The sequence below is a fragment of the Lissotriton helveticus genome, chromosome 1_1, assembly GCF_964261635.1.
Source record: "Lissotriton helveticus chromosome 1_1, aLisHel1.1, whole genome shotgun sequence".
Classification (NCBI taxonomy): domain Eukaryota; kingdom Metazoa; phylum Chordata; class Amphibia; order Caudata; family Salamandridae; genus Lissotriton; species Lissotriton helveticus.
In genome coordinates this window covers 348025608-348041149 of record NC_136057.1, presented here as the reverse complement: position 1 = coordinate 348041149, position 15542 = coordinate 348025608, and positions in this window count along the sequence as shown.

Genomic DNA, 15542 nt, shown 5'->3' with positions numbered 1-15542 from the left:
ACATCCCCGTCCTGCCGGCCCACCGGCGTTACCTGCGGTTCACGGTAGGCCACGAGCACTTTCAGTTTATCGTGCTCCCATTCGGCCTTACCAGCGCCCCACGGGTGTTCACGAAAGTGATGGCGGTGGTCGGAGCTCATCTGCGCCGGTTAGGGGTTTCAGTCTTCCCCTACCTCGACGACTGGTTGTTGAAGGCGGGCTCGCCCCAGACAGTCGTCCACCACCTTCAGATGACGGCAGACCTCCTGCACGAGCTGGGGTTTTCCATCAATGTGCCGAAATCACACCTGTGTCCCTCTCAAAAGCTCTTTTTCATCGGAGCGGTTCTCGACTCGGCGCAGTTTCGGGTTTATCCTCCGGAACGGCGGATCCGGGATATACAGGCTTTGATTCCCATCTTTCAGCCGTTTTCCCGGGTTTCGGTCAGGTTGACGCTGCGGCTGCTGGGGCTGATGGCTTCCTGCATCCTTCTGGTGCATCACGCCCGGTGGCGGATGCGGGCTCTGCAGTGGGACCTGAAGTTTCAGTGGGCCCAGCATCAAGGCAACCTATCCGACCATGTCCTGATCTCGGAGGGCACTGCGAGCCAGTTGAAGTGGTGGCTTACGGACCGCGATTGGGTCAGAGGCAGATGCCTCTCCCTTCCCCAACCGGAGCACGTGGTTGTGACGGACGCGTCCCTCCAGGGCTGGGGAGGCCACTTGGGAGAGGCGGAGATCAGAGGTATCTGGTCTCCGGCGGAATCCCGGCTCCACATCAACATGTTGGAGCTGCGGGCGATTCGCCTAGCACTGAAGGCATTCCTCCCCTTTGTCAACGGGAGTGTAGTGCAGGTGTTCACGGACAACACCACCGCCATGTGGTACTGCAACAAGCAGGGCGGAGTGGGGTCGTGGACCCTTTGCCAGGAGGCTCTGCGTCTCTGGCAATGGCTGGAACGTCAGGGCGTGACTCTGACGGTTCAACACCTGGCAGGTTCTCTGAACGCCAGGGCGGACGAACTCAGCCGTCGGTGCTCGGTGGATCACGAATGGCGTCTGAACTCGGACGTGGCGAAAGGCCTCTTTCTGCAATGGGGAGAGCCTTGGTTAGATCTATTCGCCACAGAAGAGAACGCGCAATGTCATCAGTGCTGCGCGTTGGAGTTTCCAAGACGGCACTCGCTCGGCGACGCCTTTCGGCGCGAGTGGAGCTGCGGTCTGTTGTACGCCTTTCCGCCTATACCACTTCTGCCCAGAGTGCTGAAGAAGATCAGGCGCGACCGGGCCCAAGTTATCCTTGTGGCTCCGGACTGGGCTCGAAGGTACTGGTATCCCGAGCTACTCAGCATGTCAGTCGGTCCCTCGATCCGCCTGCCCCTTCGGGAGGACCTTCTGTCGCAGCAGCAGGGGACGGTCCTCCACCCGAACCTGTCCAGTCTCCACCTCCATGCGTGGAGATTGAGCGGCGACAGTTGAGGCCATTTGACTTGCCTCCTGAGGTTTGTGATGTGATTCTGGCAGCCAGGCGTCCCTCCACAAAGTCGGTATACGCCTGCCGGTGGAACAGATTTGTGGCATGGTGCACAGCAAAGGCTGTGGACCCTCTCTCTGCCCCTCTTTCCGAGGTTCTCCTCTTTCTTCTCTCTCTTGCCCAGCAGGGCTCTGCTCTGGGCACTATCAAGGGCTACCTTTCTGCCCTTTCGGCCTTTCTAAGGCTGCCTGATCAACCTTCTTTGTTCAAGTCCCCTATTGTAACGAGATTCTTGAAGGGCATCACGCACATGTATCCACCTGTTCCGTTCGTGATGCCTCAGTGGGACTTGAACCTGGTTCTGACCTTCTTGATGTGCGCTCCCTTTGAGCCACTTCATTCCTGTCCTCTCCGTCTCCTGACTTTAAAGACGGCCTTCCTGGTTGCCATCACCTCTGCCAGGAGAGTGAGTGAGCTCCAGGCTCTTTCTGTCAAACCTCCTTTCATGTCCATTCATCCAGACAAGGTGGTTCTGAGAACTAGACCTTCTTTCCTGCCCAAAGTAGTATCTGCTTTTCACATCGGGCAGTCCATCACCTTACCCTCCTTCTTCCCGCCTCCGCATCCTTCAAAGGATGAAGAGCGGCTCCATCGTCTGGACCCAAAACGTGCGCTTTCATTTTATATGGATCGCACACGCCAGTTCCGGGTGGATGACCAACTGTTTGTTGGCTACGTGGGTGCGAAGAAGGGACGGGCGGTACATAAACGGACCATCTCTCGGTGGGTCGTTCTGTGCATCAAAGCGTGCTACTCTTTGGCTCGGAAGGAGCTTGCTGTTGGGCTGAGGGCCCATTCCACTCGGGCCACGGCGGCTACTACTGCCCTGGGCCGGGGAGTCCCTTTGCAGGACATTTGCCAGGCGGCTACGTGGGCCTCGCTGCACACCTTTGCGAGGCACTACTGCCTGGACAGTCAAGTCCGGAGGGATGGCTTCTTTGGCCGTTCGGTTCTCCAGGACTTTCTGGTGTAGGATTGTATTGGTTCGCAGACCCACCACCGGGGTTGGTATTGCTGGGGTATCTATTCTAAGGTAAGGAATCTAATACTAACCTGTTTCTTTCAGATGAACAAGTTACTTACCTTCGGTAACGATATATCTGTAAGAAACAGTAGTTAGTATTAGATTCCTTACCGCCCCGCCCATCCTCCCCGTTTTGTGAACTGATACCTAGGGTTAAGGACATCCCTTTCAGGGCCCTAGTTTCAAATGGCACCAGTGTTGGTTCTCACATGGCTCTGCGTGTTCTGGCGCGGAAAAGCTATGTACAAAGAACTGACGTCAGCGCGCGGAGGCGGCGTCTATATACTCCAGCGACGTCATCACGGAGCACGACGCCGACGACTGACGCGGAGCCGCAGGGGACGCCTGCAGACGACGCCTACCGACGCGCAGGGGTACTGCTACGCAAAAGTTTCCGGATCCAGACTGACGCCTGGGGATATTCTAAGGTAAGGAATCTAATACGAACTACTGTTTCTTACAGATATATCGTTACCGAAGGTAAGTAACTTGTTCTTTACAACATCTACCTGACCAATATACAGCACAGGCAAATGACCTTATCCAAGAGGGTAAGCTAATCTCGAATGCCTCAATCAAGTGAGCACTTGATGTAGCAGACACTGCATCTAGAGCCATAAACACTAGTGTCCTCCTTAGAAGACATGCATGGCTACGCATTTCAGGATTTAAGCAAGAGGTGCAAACAACCATCTTAAATCAGCCGTTCAACCAACAACAATTGTTTGGTCCAGAGGTAGACAGCACTTGAAAAAATGAAGAAAGACACTGATACAGCCTAATCTATGGGAGCTCTGCAGTCCACCCAAGCACGAGGCTCCTTTCGTCGCTACTTTTACAGAGGAGGCTCCAAACAAGCTGGAGCAGACAATTCAGCTTCCTTTAAAACCAATACACAAACATCCTCCAATAGAGGATATTTTAGAGGAGGCTATAGAGGCAACAACAACAAGGGAAGAGGTCGAAGAAATAACAATAATCGAACCTCTCCCAACACAAAACCGTGACTTCCTTCTGCTTCCCCAACAGCATTCCACTCCTGTAGGGGGCAGACTAACACATTTCCTATCTGTCTGGAACTCCGTGACAACAGACAAGTGGGTAAGACAGATTATCCAGTATGGCTACTGTCTAGAACTTACAGCTACCCCTCCACATATACCACCCAGACAGCGTCCAATGTCTACAGAACATCTTGCGCTGCTCAAACAAGAGGTTCTATCATTGCGTACAAAAGACGCAATAGAAATAGTTCCATTACAACATCAAGGAACAGGGGTTTACTCGCTGTATTTCCTAATACCCAAGAAGGACGGGACACTAAGACCAATTCTCGACCTCAGGCCCCTCAATCTATATAAACACTCAGATAATTTTCATATGATCACTTTACAACAAGTTCTCCCATTGCTGTAACAAGGCGATTTCCTTACTACACTAGATCTCAAGGACGCCTACTTCCACATTCCCATTCATCCTTCTCACAGGAAGTATCTAAGGTTTGTACTAGTAGGACAGCACTATCAGTTCGAAGTCCTTCCATTCGGGGTCACAACTGCACCAAGAGTGTTTACAAAGTGCCTAGCAGTAGTAGCAGCACATCTCAGAAGACAGCACATCCATGTCTTCCTATACCTAGACGATTGGCTCATAAAAGCAAAGTCATTCAATCAGTGTGTCCAACACACATCTCAAACTATTCAAACATTGCACAACTTAGGGTTTACAATCAACTACACCAAGTCACATCTTCAGCCCTCTCATGTACATCAATACCTAGGGGCTACAATAAACACAGCTACAGCTCTAGCTTACTTCAGTCCAGCCAGGATGCAGAGCATTCAAGTCTTAGTCAGAAAGTTTCAAACACAACACTCTCCCAGCCAGAGTGTTCATGCAACTAATTGGCATGATGGCATCATGCATTTTTATTGTTCCATTTGCAAAACTGCAAATGCGCCCATTGCAAGAATGTCTAGCACATCAGTGGAACCAGGCTCGAGGACAACTTACAGACCTGGTGTTGGTAGACAGCCGCACACATCGCTCTCTGCAGTGGTGGAACACCAAAAACTTGTCCAGAGGGCGTCAGTTCCTCGAGCCTGTTCCACAAATAGTACTTACAACAGACGCATCCCTAATAGGATGGGGAGCCCATCTCCTACACCATACAACTCAAGGGAAATGGACCACTCAACAAAAAGTGCTCCACATCAATCACCTAGAGCTGCTAGCAATATTCCTAGCACTCAAGTCCTTCCAAGTGTATGTACAGAACACAGCTGTCCTGATCCGGACGGACAACATGACTGCCATGTACTACATACAAAAACAGGGGGGGACACACACTCTGCAAATGTCCCAGCTTGTACAGAACAATTGGAGGTGGGCCATTCCACAAAAAATAGATCTGCTAGCAGAACACCTTCCAAGAGTTCACAATCAGATAGCAGATCTGTTAAGTTGGCAGACACAACAGATTCACGAATGGGAACTACATCAGCAAGTTCTCCTACCATTATTTCACAAGTGGGATCATCCAGACATCGATCTGTTCGCCACACATGAAAACGCAAAATGCCCAACCTCCGCCGCCAGGTGTCCACACCCGTTGTCCAAGGGCAATGCGATATGGATGAACTGGTCAGGCAGATTTGCGTACACTTTTCCGCCACTCCCACTAATATCACTAGTAGTGCGCAAGCTAAGAGAACAGTCTCTCAAAATGATCCTAGTAGCTCCCACATGGGCACGCCAACCGTGGTTCACAATGCTGCTAGAACTCTCAATAGTTCCACACCAAAAGCTGTGTCTGACACCATCCATGCTAACGCAGAACCATGGAGACATCAGACATCCAGATCCAAGTTAACTGAATCTAGCGATCTGCCTCCTGAAGTCTTAGAGTTTTGTTACCTTAACCTACCACCAGACTTTATGAATATCATTAAGAAAGCCAGAAGACCTACTACTAGAGCTTGCTATGCAGCAAAATGAAAGGGATTTGCCATTTACTGCAACAATAATCAAATTGATCCACTGGATACTTCTATCCAGAATATTATCGGCTACCTTCTACACTTACAAAGATGTAATCTAGCATATTCAGCTATAAGGCTTCATCTTGCAGCCATTGCTGCGTACCTACAAAATAGACATCTGTCCTTATTTAGAGTACCTGCAATTAAAGCATTAATGGAAGGATTGAAAAGAATCATTCCTCCTAGGTTACCACCCTCTCCAGTGTGGAACCTAAACATTGTTCTTACCAGGCTCATGGGACCCCCTTTTGAACCCTTGCACAAATGTGAGCTGCAATTCCTCACATGGAAAACAGCTTTCCTTATTGCTATTACCTCTCTCAGCAGAGTAAGTGAAATTCAAGCTTTCACTATACAAGAACCACTTTTACAACTACACCGTAATAAAGTGGTCCTAAGAACAAACCCTAAATTCCTTCCTAAAGTCATTACTCCATTTCATCTAAACCAATCAGTAGAGTTGCCAGTGTTTTTTCAAAACCCAGATTCTGTAGCAGAAAGGGCTCTACCACACCCTAGACGTAAAGAGAGCCCTTCTCTATTACATTGACAGGACCAAAACCTTTCGGGAAAAAAAAACAATTGTTTGTAGCTTTCGCAATCCCATCTCTAAAGCTGGAATTGCTAGGTGGATTATAAAATGCATACAAATATGCTATCAAAAGGCAAAACGTACATTAACAATTCCTCCTAGAGCGCTCTCTTCAGGCAAACTAAGAGCCTCTATGGCCTTCTTAGGGAACATTCCTCTAGAAGGCATATGCAAAGCAGCAACATGGTCTACAATACATACCTTCACTAAGGATGGAGTCGATGCCCATGCGCACTATCGTCCAAGGCAGGAGTCACCTATCTCGTGACTACAAACACTTCTTCCAAGACAACAACAACATGCAATCATCCGAGCCCAACACCAGGTGGCGATCTAATGTTCGGTGTGAGACTCGGCAGCTCTACATGCCAAGAACAGATGCATACTGGTAAGTAGCATTTTCCTTCCTGACATTGTCTGCCACACCTCCTGCCAGAGTGTCACCGGTGGACGACATAATTACATTCAACGAGGTCCTATGTAGGGGAGCTGCAAAACTGAACATTGAGAGGCTGTCTACAACCCTTTCGGCATCAGTCATCTTTGAAACCCTCCATCATTGGTCGTCCACTTGACCTCTACTTCCCTTGGTACCTGGTCTGCTGGAACTGGCTCTTCAAACCTTTCTTTCTCCTGCGTTAATAGGAGCAGCGCCATCACACATAATCAAGAAGTACAGAGCCCTGGACCAGGATCCAGTGTTCCTGAGATCCGACCCTCCACGGCACTGTCATAGTTTCAGCAGCAAAGAATGCGCACGCAGGGGCGTCCTCCTTCTCTGTCCCACCTGACAGAGACTGCAAGTCAATGGACTCTATTGGGAAGAGAATGTGTTGCACCTCGGCCTCTTATATGAAGGTTGCTAGTGCCACTGCACTCCTGTGAAAATATAACCGCTCACTGTGGGACTCCCTTTCATGATTTACGGACAAACTGCCAAAAGAGGACTAGCAGGATTTCCAGTAGATCCTAGAGCAAGGAGGTCTCGTAGCGAACCATGTCATAAGTGCAGCAGCCGATGCATCCAATATGGTGGCTCATGGCTATTCACATGGCATCTGTGCTAGGCACTCCTCATGGCTGAGACTCACTGGCCTAAAACCTGAGGCCCAACACAGGATTCTGAATTTGCCCTTCAAATGAACTTCACTTATCGTAACTCTCGCAGATAATGAGATGTCCAGAATGAAGTCCAGGCTTGACACCGCGAAGGCGGTAGGTCTGGAAAAATTTAGGATTTCAGACGGCGATATAGTTTTTATCATCACCGCCAATACCTACAAAGGGTTGAAACCCCTCACTGGTCATTGCAACACCACCATTCCAGATCCCACTATCGTCAACGCCGACCCGGATGAGTTCCAGACAAACATCCCCCTCTGCTAAACAGCAGCCACAACTGCAAGAGCTTGCTTCCCCCAGCTCTGTTACCCACTCCGGTGGGGGCAGGGGGGAGGTGGGGGGGGGGGGGGAGTGGACGAGTGACACAAAATCACAAAGGACAGTTGGGTGCTCGATATTGTGCGGAATAGGTACTCAATGAAATTCAAGTCCTCTCCACTGGCAATACCGCCTCAGATCCTCAGTACATCAACAAAAGCTTCTTTGGGCGGAGGAGGCCATTGAAAAAGTTCCCTGGCTCCAACATCGACAGGAGAGTTATTCCTGTTACTTCTTGGTTCCAAAGAAAGGTCCAATCAAGGAGTACAGGCCTATACTCGATCTCAGACTTTTAAACAAGTTTGTCCTCAAAGAGTGATTCAGGATGTTGGCACTACACCTAATTGTTCCTCAAATCCATCAAGGAAACTGGATGTGCTCCATAGACCTTCAGGACGCTTACTTTCATATCCAATTTCCCAAAAGTACCAGACATTTCTGCGGTTCAAGGTAGGGTCAGAGCATTTCCAGTACAAAGTCCTCCCTTTTGGACTCAAATCAGCCCACACTTTTTCAAAATGCATGGCAATGGTAGCAGCTTTCCTGTGAAAGCAAGAAAATGTCATCTATCCATATCTAGACGACTGGCTGCTCAAGAGTGCTTCTCCCAGTCTTCTGCAAGCACACCTATAATCCTGCATTCAAGTTCTGAATCAGTTGGGTCTGTGTGTCAACTGCAAGAAGTCCATTCTCAATCCAACTCCGAGAATCCACTACTTAGGCACAACTCTAGACTCTGCAAGGGTGTGTCCTTTGGAGGCGAGGTTTTCCTCAATTCCTCCACAAATGTCACTCTCTCCTACACACACAGCCAGACAGGTACCCTCTCTTTTGGGCTTGATGGCATCCTGCATATTCATCGTTCCTAATGCCAGGCTGCAGATGGTAGTAGAGGATCAGTGGCCTCAAGTCTCCAACCGCTGGAAGGACACCATAACTCTTCCTCACACAGTCAAACACTCCTTGAGATGGGGGATGCAGAGTCACCTGTTGAAAGGAGTCCTGTTCCACCAGGAAATCCTCAAACAAACACAAGTCACAGACGCGTCCCTCCATTAAATTTGGAGCCCACATTAGCCCTCTTCAGATTGAGGGATGTGGTCAAAAGAAGAGAAAACATACCACATCAATATGTTGGAACTAAGAGCTCAAAGTGTTCTTTCACTCCATAAAGACACTCTTTTAGTTCAGATAGACATTAACACACCTATGTACTACCTGAACAAACAGGGAGGGACCAGATCCAGGCCGCCTATCTCAAAAGGTCAAACGATTTGGAAGTGGCTACTGGCGAGGAAGCTGACTATATCAGCAATTCACCTCCCAGGTACTCTCAACGTGCACGCGACACACTAAGGTGCAACTTCGTTGAAGGGCACAACTGGGTGCTAAAAGGTAGCACACAACCTTTTTCAAAGATGGGTAAGGTAAGGTAATATTGATTTGTACACGATTAATTAAAATCTTTACAAAAATATAAAACACAGATAAAAACATTTAAATCACTGAGTAGTTAAGATTAAAAAGATCAAAGTTCACAATGGTCAGATGAAGGTTGTCCTCGGGTGCTAATAAAGAGCTTCAAATGGTATCAAGTATTTTTCTTGTTGAGTCGAAGAACTTCACGACCTGGCAGTTGAATTTTGTGCCGCTAGAGTTGAAGCATAGTTTGACTGCCTGCCAGCAGGTCCGAATTGCATATGACTTGAAGGATGGAAGCAATAAGTTGCACCTCAAGTCCCTCAGTTTAGGGCATATACAGATCACGTGAACAATATCCTCTTTGCCAGATTTGCACAGGCGACACTGTTGCGAGGCCGGTGTTCTCTCCCAAGGTGGCAGGTGCGGCAGTATCGGGATTACGCCGAGGCGTAGTTTTAGAAATTTTTCTTTGACTTGCATCTTCATCCCGATGTTGAGATATGGTTGTGGCTGTATTCTGCCATAATCCCCCAGGGTTGCCCATCCGTGCGCTCTGTTTGCTAGGTCTTTCTTATCTTCGATCACTGAAATGATGCGTGCCGATTTTTTAGCCAGTTTTTTAAAGGACTGGAGATCTATAGACGTTTCCCATGTAGCAGACAAACCTAGGACTTCAGTTGATTCAAAGAGGTAGGCTCTAGGTAGCAAGGAGTGGTGTCGTAGTAACTCTTCCCATACGTTGGCATTTAGGGAGTCGGCCTCTGTGTTACGGATCTTACGCCAGCTTGCTTCGTAGGCACTCCGCCTTTCTAAAGTTTGCTTGACAATGCCGAATTCCAAACGAATCTGGGCGGGGGAAACGTATGAGGGAAGGTTGAAAATAGCCCTATAGGAGTTAGCTATGACTGTGTCCAGCAGAACGGCGTCCCTCCCGTGGAGTGATTCGCTCCCATACGTGAGCGTTGGCTGTAGTTTTGCACGCAGGATTTCGAGGAATGGTTTAAATGTAAGGTCAGGGAGGTTTGTCTTTAACGATTTTAGTGCTAGATAAGTCATTACAGCTTTCCCTCGGATGGAGTGAAGTTGAGGCCTAGAGTTGTTGTTTGAGTCCAAGATGACACCCAGATATTTGTATGAGGCTACCCTGTCAAGTTTCTCGCCATTCAGGTACCAACAAGGAGTCCTTTTTAGGGCTCGGACTCCTCCCCACTGAAAGTGGGAGGAGTTTCGAGATCCTAATGTTAAAGAAGAGAAAAAAAAGTATCTCCTAGGGCTTTGGCGAGACAAATTCCACACATTCCTTAGCGTGTTCTGTCATCTGGCCAGTGATTCGTCTTCGTTGTATTGTCGTTTTAATAGGCTTGAAGTGATAGGGTAAATGTAGTTTTGTTCCGCCATCTTGGGCATTTTTCGTTCGTGCTCGCGCAAAGAAGTACATTAATTATAATTAGGAGCTGTCAGGGTGCCTCCGTAAGTGAATCCAGATGGCCGGGCGCGTTCACCATTCAGCAGCGCTCAGCGCGCAGCTGCTGCATGCCAGGCCGGGAAAGGGCTTCATCAGCCTCACTCATCCGGATCACAAACTCGGATCCTCACCATGATGGAACACACCCCTTGCTGATCTAAACTGTTCCAGTTCAGACTGGGCTTCCACACGCAACTCTTATTTCAAAGTTCAGGTAAGGTAAACCGAACTGCAACTCCAAGCTATATTTGTTTTTTTTGGTTTCGTAATTGAGGCCAAGACCGAACTTTGCAAAAAACACAGGCTGTGAACACATTGTGTGTGTTTTAATGTTGCACTTCGTTGTAAATCCTTGACATACCTTTTTTTGCACTTTGGCTGCAGCTTGTATAAAGAGACTCGCCATCCTAAGTGTGCAATTCATTCCTTTCTTAGTTCGTCTCACCTCCTCCCTTCTTTTCTACTCTCCCCCGGCCCCTCCTATTTTCTTGCCATCGCTGGTTGCACTCTCTCCTCTCCGCTACTAGTAATACCCGATGCAGAGTGGGGGTGCAGAGTGGCGGTGCAGAGTGCAGAGTGGCGGTGCAGAGTGGCGGTGCAGAGTGGCGGTGCAGAGTGGCGGTGCGGCGGTGCAGAGTGGCGGTGCAGAGTGGCGGTGCAGAGTGGCGGTGCAGAGTGGCGGTGCAGAGTGGCGGTGCAGAGTGCAGAGTGGCGGTGCAGAGTGGCGGTGCAGAGTGGCGGCGCAGAGTGGCGGCGCAGAGTGGCGGCGCAGAGTGGCGGCGCAGAGTGGCGGTGCAGAGTGGCGGTGCAGAGTGCAGAGTGGGGGTGCAGAGTGGGGGTGCAGAGTGGCGGTGCAGAGTGCAGAGTGGCGGTGCAGAGTGGCGGTGCAGAGTGCAGAGTGGCGGTGCAGAGTGGCGGTGCAGAGTGCAGAGTGGCGGTGCAGAGTGGCGGTGCAGAGTGGCGGTGCAGAGTGGCGGTGCAGAGTGGCGGTGCAGAGTGGCGGTGCAGAGTGGCGGCGCAGAGTGGCGGTGCAGAGTGCAGAGTGGGGGTGCAGAGTGGGGGTGCAGAGTGGCGGTGCAGAGTGCAGAGTGGGGGTGCAGAGTGGCGGTGCAGAGTGCAGAGTGGGGGTGCAGAGTGGCGGTGCAGAGTGGCGGTGCAGAGTGCAGAGTGGCGGTGCAGAGTGGCGGTGCAGAGTGGCGGTGCAGAGTGGCGGTGCAGAGTGGCGGTGCAGAGTGGCGGTGCGGCGGTGCAGAGTGCAGAGTGGCGGCGCAGAGTGGCGGTGCAGAGTGCAGAGTGGCGGCGCAGAGTGGCGGCGCAGAGTGGCGGCGCAGAGTGGCGGCGCAGAGTGGCGGCGCAGAGTGGCGGCGCAGAGTGGCGGCGCAGAGTGCAGAGTGGCGGTGCAGAGTGGCGGTGCAGAGTGGCGGTGCAGAGTGGCGGTGCAGAGTGGCGGTGCAGAGTGGCGGTGCAGAGTGCAGAGTGGCGGTGCAGAGTGGCGGTGCAGAGTGCAGAGTGGCGGTGCAGAGTGGCGGTGCAGAGTGGCGGTGCAGAGTGGCGGTGCAGAGTGGCGGTGCAGAGTGGCGGTGCGGCAGTGCAGAGTGGCGGTGCAGAGTGCAGAGTGGCGGTGCAGAGTGGCGGTGCAGAGTGGCGGTGCAGAGTGGCGGTGCAGAGTGGCGGTGCAGAGTGGCGGTGCAGAGTGGCGGTGCAGAGTGGCGGTGCAGAGTGGCGGTGCAGAGTGGCGGTGCAGAGTGGCGGTGCAGAGTGCAGAGTGGCGGTGCAGAGTGGCGGTGCAGAGTGGCGGTGCAGAGTGGCGGTGCAGAGTGGCGGTGCAGAGTGCAGAGTGGCGGTGCAGAGTGGCGGTGCAGAGCGCAGAGTGGCGGTGCAGAGTGGCGGTGCAGAGTGGCGGTGCAGAGTGGCGGTGCAGAGTGGCGGTGCACACACACATACATCACACACACATAACGCACACACAAACCACACACCTCAGTCTCTCAACACCACACACTTGTCACCACTCAACACAACACACTCACCACCACACTCACTCCCCAGGCTCACCCCCACAGACTCACCACCACAAACTCACCAGCACCCAGAAAACAACACACACAACAACACACCCCCAGCCGTCAATGAATGCTTTCACCATGCACAAACACCAACAACCATCATCCATCTGTGCACGCTTTTACCAAGCACACACCCACCAGCCGTCAGTGCACCCTTCCACCAGGCACACACACCTCCAGCCGGCAGTGCACTTTTCCACCAAGCAATCGCAGTATGGTACACTTTACTTTTAAACATATTCATATAAAGCACAGCATGCCACCATTGGTAAAATTACAATTCAACCAAGATACTTCCACTACACACCACATGCACACACTCCATAACACATGGCAAAAAGACATTGGCATTTACAATGCCATTAGCTCAAACTCAAATAAATCCGAGCCCGATTGCATTTCTAATGCTTGTTTTTACTGTAATTGACAGTCATGGCCTTTGACTTGTGAAGATTTATTTGGAGGGCGTTCTTTGCTGAAAAGGCGTAAGTTGCATTCAGGAGATGTTGAAGACGTATTTGAGTACGACTTATCAGCACCAGATCGTCCGCATATAGCAAATTGGAGAGGATAATACGTCCAAGCTCGGGAGCGTGATTGCGGCATTTGTCGAGTTCTGCAGGCAGATCCGCTAGAAAAAGATTCAATAAGATCGGCGCTAGCAGGCAGCCCTGTTTTAATCCTTTTGTCGTCCTAATTGGTCTTGAAAAGTGTGTGCCTGCCCCAAGCTTAATTTTGATCCAAGTATTGGAATGGAGCAGTATTAGGACGTCTAAGAGGTGCTTCGGAATACCCCAGCTGTATAATTTCTTCCAAAGTTTGTTGCGGTCCACGTGATTGAAGGCGGCAGTGTAGTCGATGAATGTAAGGAACAAGGGTGACTTAGTTGTTTTTGCTGCACCCATCAGAAGGGACAGAGCCATGATGTTAGTTGTGGTCCCTTGGCCATTACAGAAGCCCGTCTGGTTAAGGGGGATGATGGAATTTTCGGACGCCCATGATGATAATTCCTCCAAGATAAGACCTGCAAAGTATTTTGCTTCTACGTCAAGCAAGGCAATAAGTCGGTAACTATTTGAGTGACTCTTCTTCCCATGTTTGTAGATCGGACTTATGACCGACCCATGCCATGAGTCAGGAAGCGTCTGAGTTAAATTTGCGTTGTTGAATATTGTTGCCAGAGATGCACTCCAGAAGTCTGGATCAGATTTGTACAGAATAGACGGTATTCCATTCGGCCCTGGCGCTCCATTGGGTCTCCCTTTTTTTATTTGCCGTCTGATGGGGTAGTTTTAATTGACCCTTGCTCGGCATCTTTTGTAGGTCTTTTTTCCTTATTGGGATAGTCAAATTTCATTGGCGTTATTCCTTCACACTCCCATATTTCTTGTGTGCTTACGACCATGTGATGATTGAGTTGTTCCTTGCTGCCATGCTTTAAGGTTTTTTTATCAGGAGGCATTATTGTCGTGTCACACGTGGTAATATCTTCATTGAAGTGTGATAGTAGGTATTTTGACCATACTTCCTCCGATATATGAGAGTTTAGCCCTAAATGGTCGGGGTTCTGTAATCTTTTTACCATTTGCCAGAACCTGGAGCTGTTTTTTGCTTCCCCTCGTGGACAAGCTTAGCCCAAAGATCATCATTTCTTTGCTTTTGGCTTTCCCATTTCATTCGTTTGAGCTGTTTTTTCGCTTCCCGCAGAATTGTTTGCAAGCTGTAGTTTGCCTGGTCCTTCCTCCTGAGTCTCAGGGTTTGTAAAAAAGTCAGCCCATAACACACCTGATGCCCAGGCTGCTGGCGCAGGACGCCTCTTAGTTCCCATCTTGAACGATTACCAAATAAAGAGACGGGCGCTGAAAGCAGGAATACAAGAATAGAGTTTTATTTCTCATGAGGAGAGCCTGTCATTTCGGACACTTGCATAGTGTCTTCAGGAGGTGCTCTAAAAAGTTTCTCTGAGGCTTCGTCTTTTATACACAGGTTTATGGCACACAGACATTCTTCACTACAATCAAGACATTGTGAAGTATGAAGATATTCCAACACGTGGCTACAGTAGGGGCCCTGATCCTCCATACAAATAGGAGGGGGCTGTCACGCAGCTGAGTGTTCTGCTGATTCCTTTGGAATGTGTGCGCCTGATCGAATCTCAGGGGGTGGGGCGGTCATGATCAATAGTAGCCCCCTTTGAAGAGGGGCGAGTGCATACAGTAGTGGGCAATGAACTGTATCCTCAGGCTGAGGGATGACCAGCGGTCCGTGCAGACAATCAGGCTCAGAGGAAGGGGTCATAAAAGGAGGGGTATTCATGGAAGAAAGGGAGGTGTTGGTCAGGCGCGGGGTGTGATTCCCAGAGACAGAGTCATGTGGAAGGGGAGGTCATGACTTGTGCATGTGAGAGCGGGGGCAGCCAGGGTGCATGGGGGATGCTTGCAGGGTCAGGGAAGGGGCTGATGGTCGATCGCAAACAGAGAGACCATGGTACCTAAAAATGGCTGTTGTATATATGTGTGCATGGGTCTATGCTGGCGGGATAACACAGTCAGTGTTTTGCAATATCCATTCTGCTTACGACAAGAGGTACAGCGAACACAAATGAACGCCGCTTATGTACACATACATTGCTAATTTCAACAGTCGCCGCTTTTTTACATAAGCAAGTTCAACTCTATATAGTCGATACGATAGGCAGAATGCAATACATGTTAATTTACACTGGTTGGGTTCTTCATACAAGTCTAGAGATCGGCATAATACTTAGTCGGAGTCAATCAAGAAAAGAGGTTCCGAAACATTATAGAATCAAGTTCAGACTTTCTCTCCGGTGACATCAACATATAGTAAGAGTACTCTGATACCTTCGGGTCTTATCAGTGCTGTAAGAAACTTTTGGAAAACTAGATACATGGGTGACCGATGAAACATTTTTAGAAAGCAATAAAAAATGGCTGAGGGAGGAGTTCAAGTTGATACA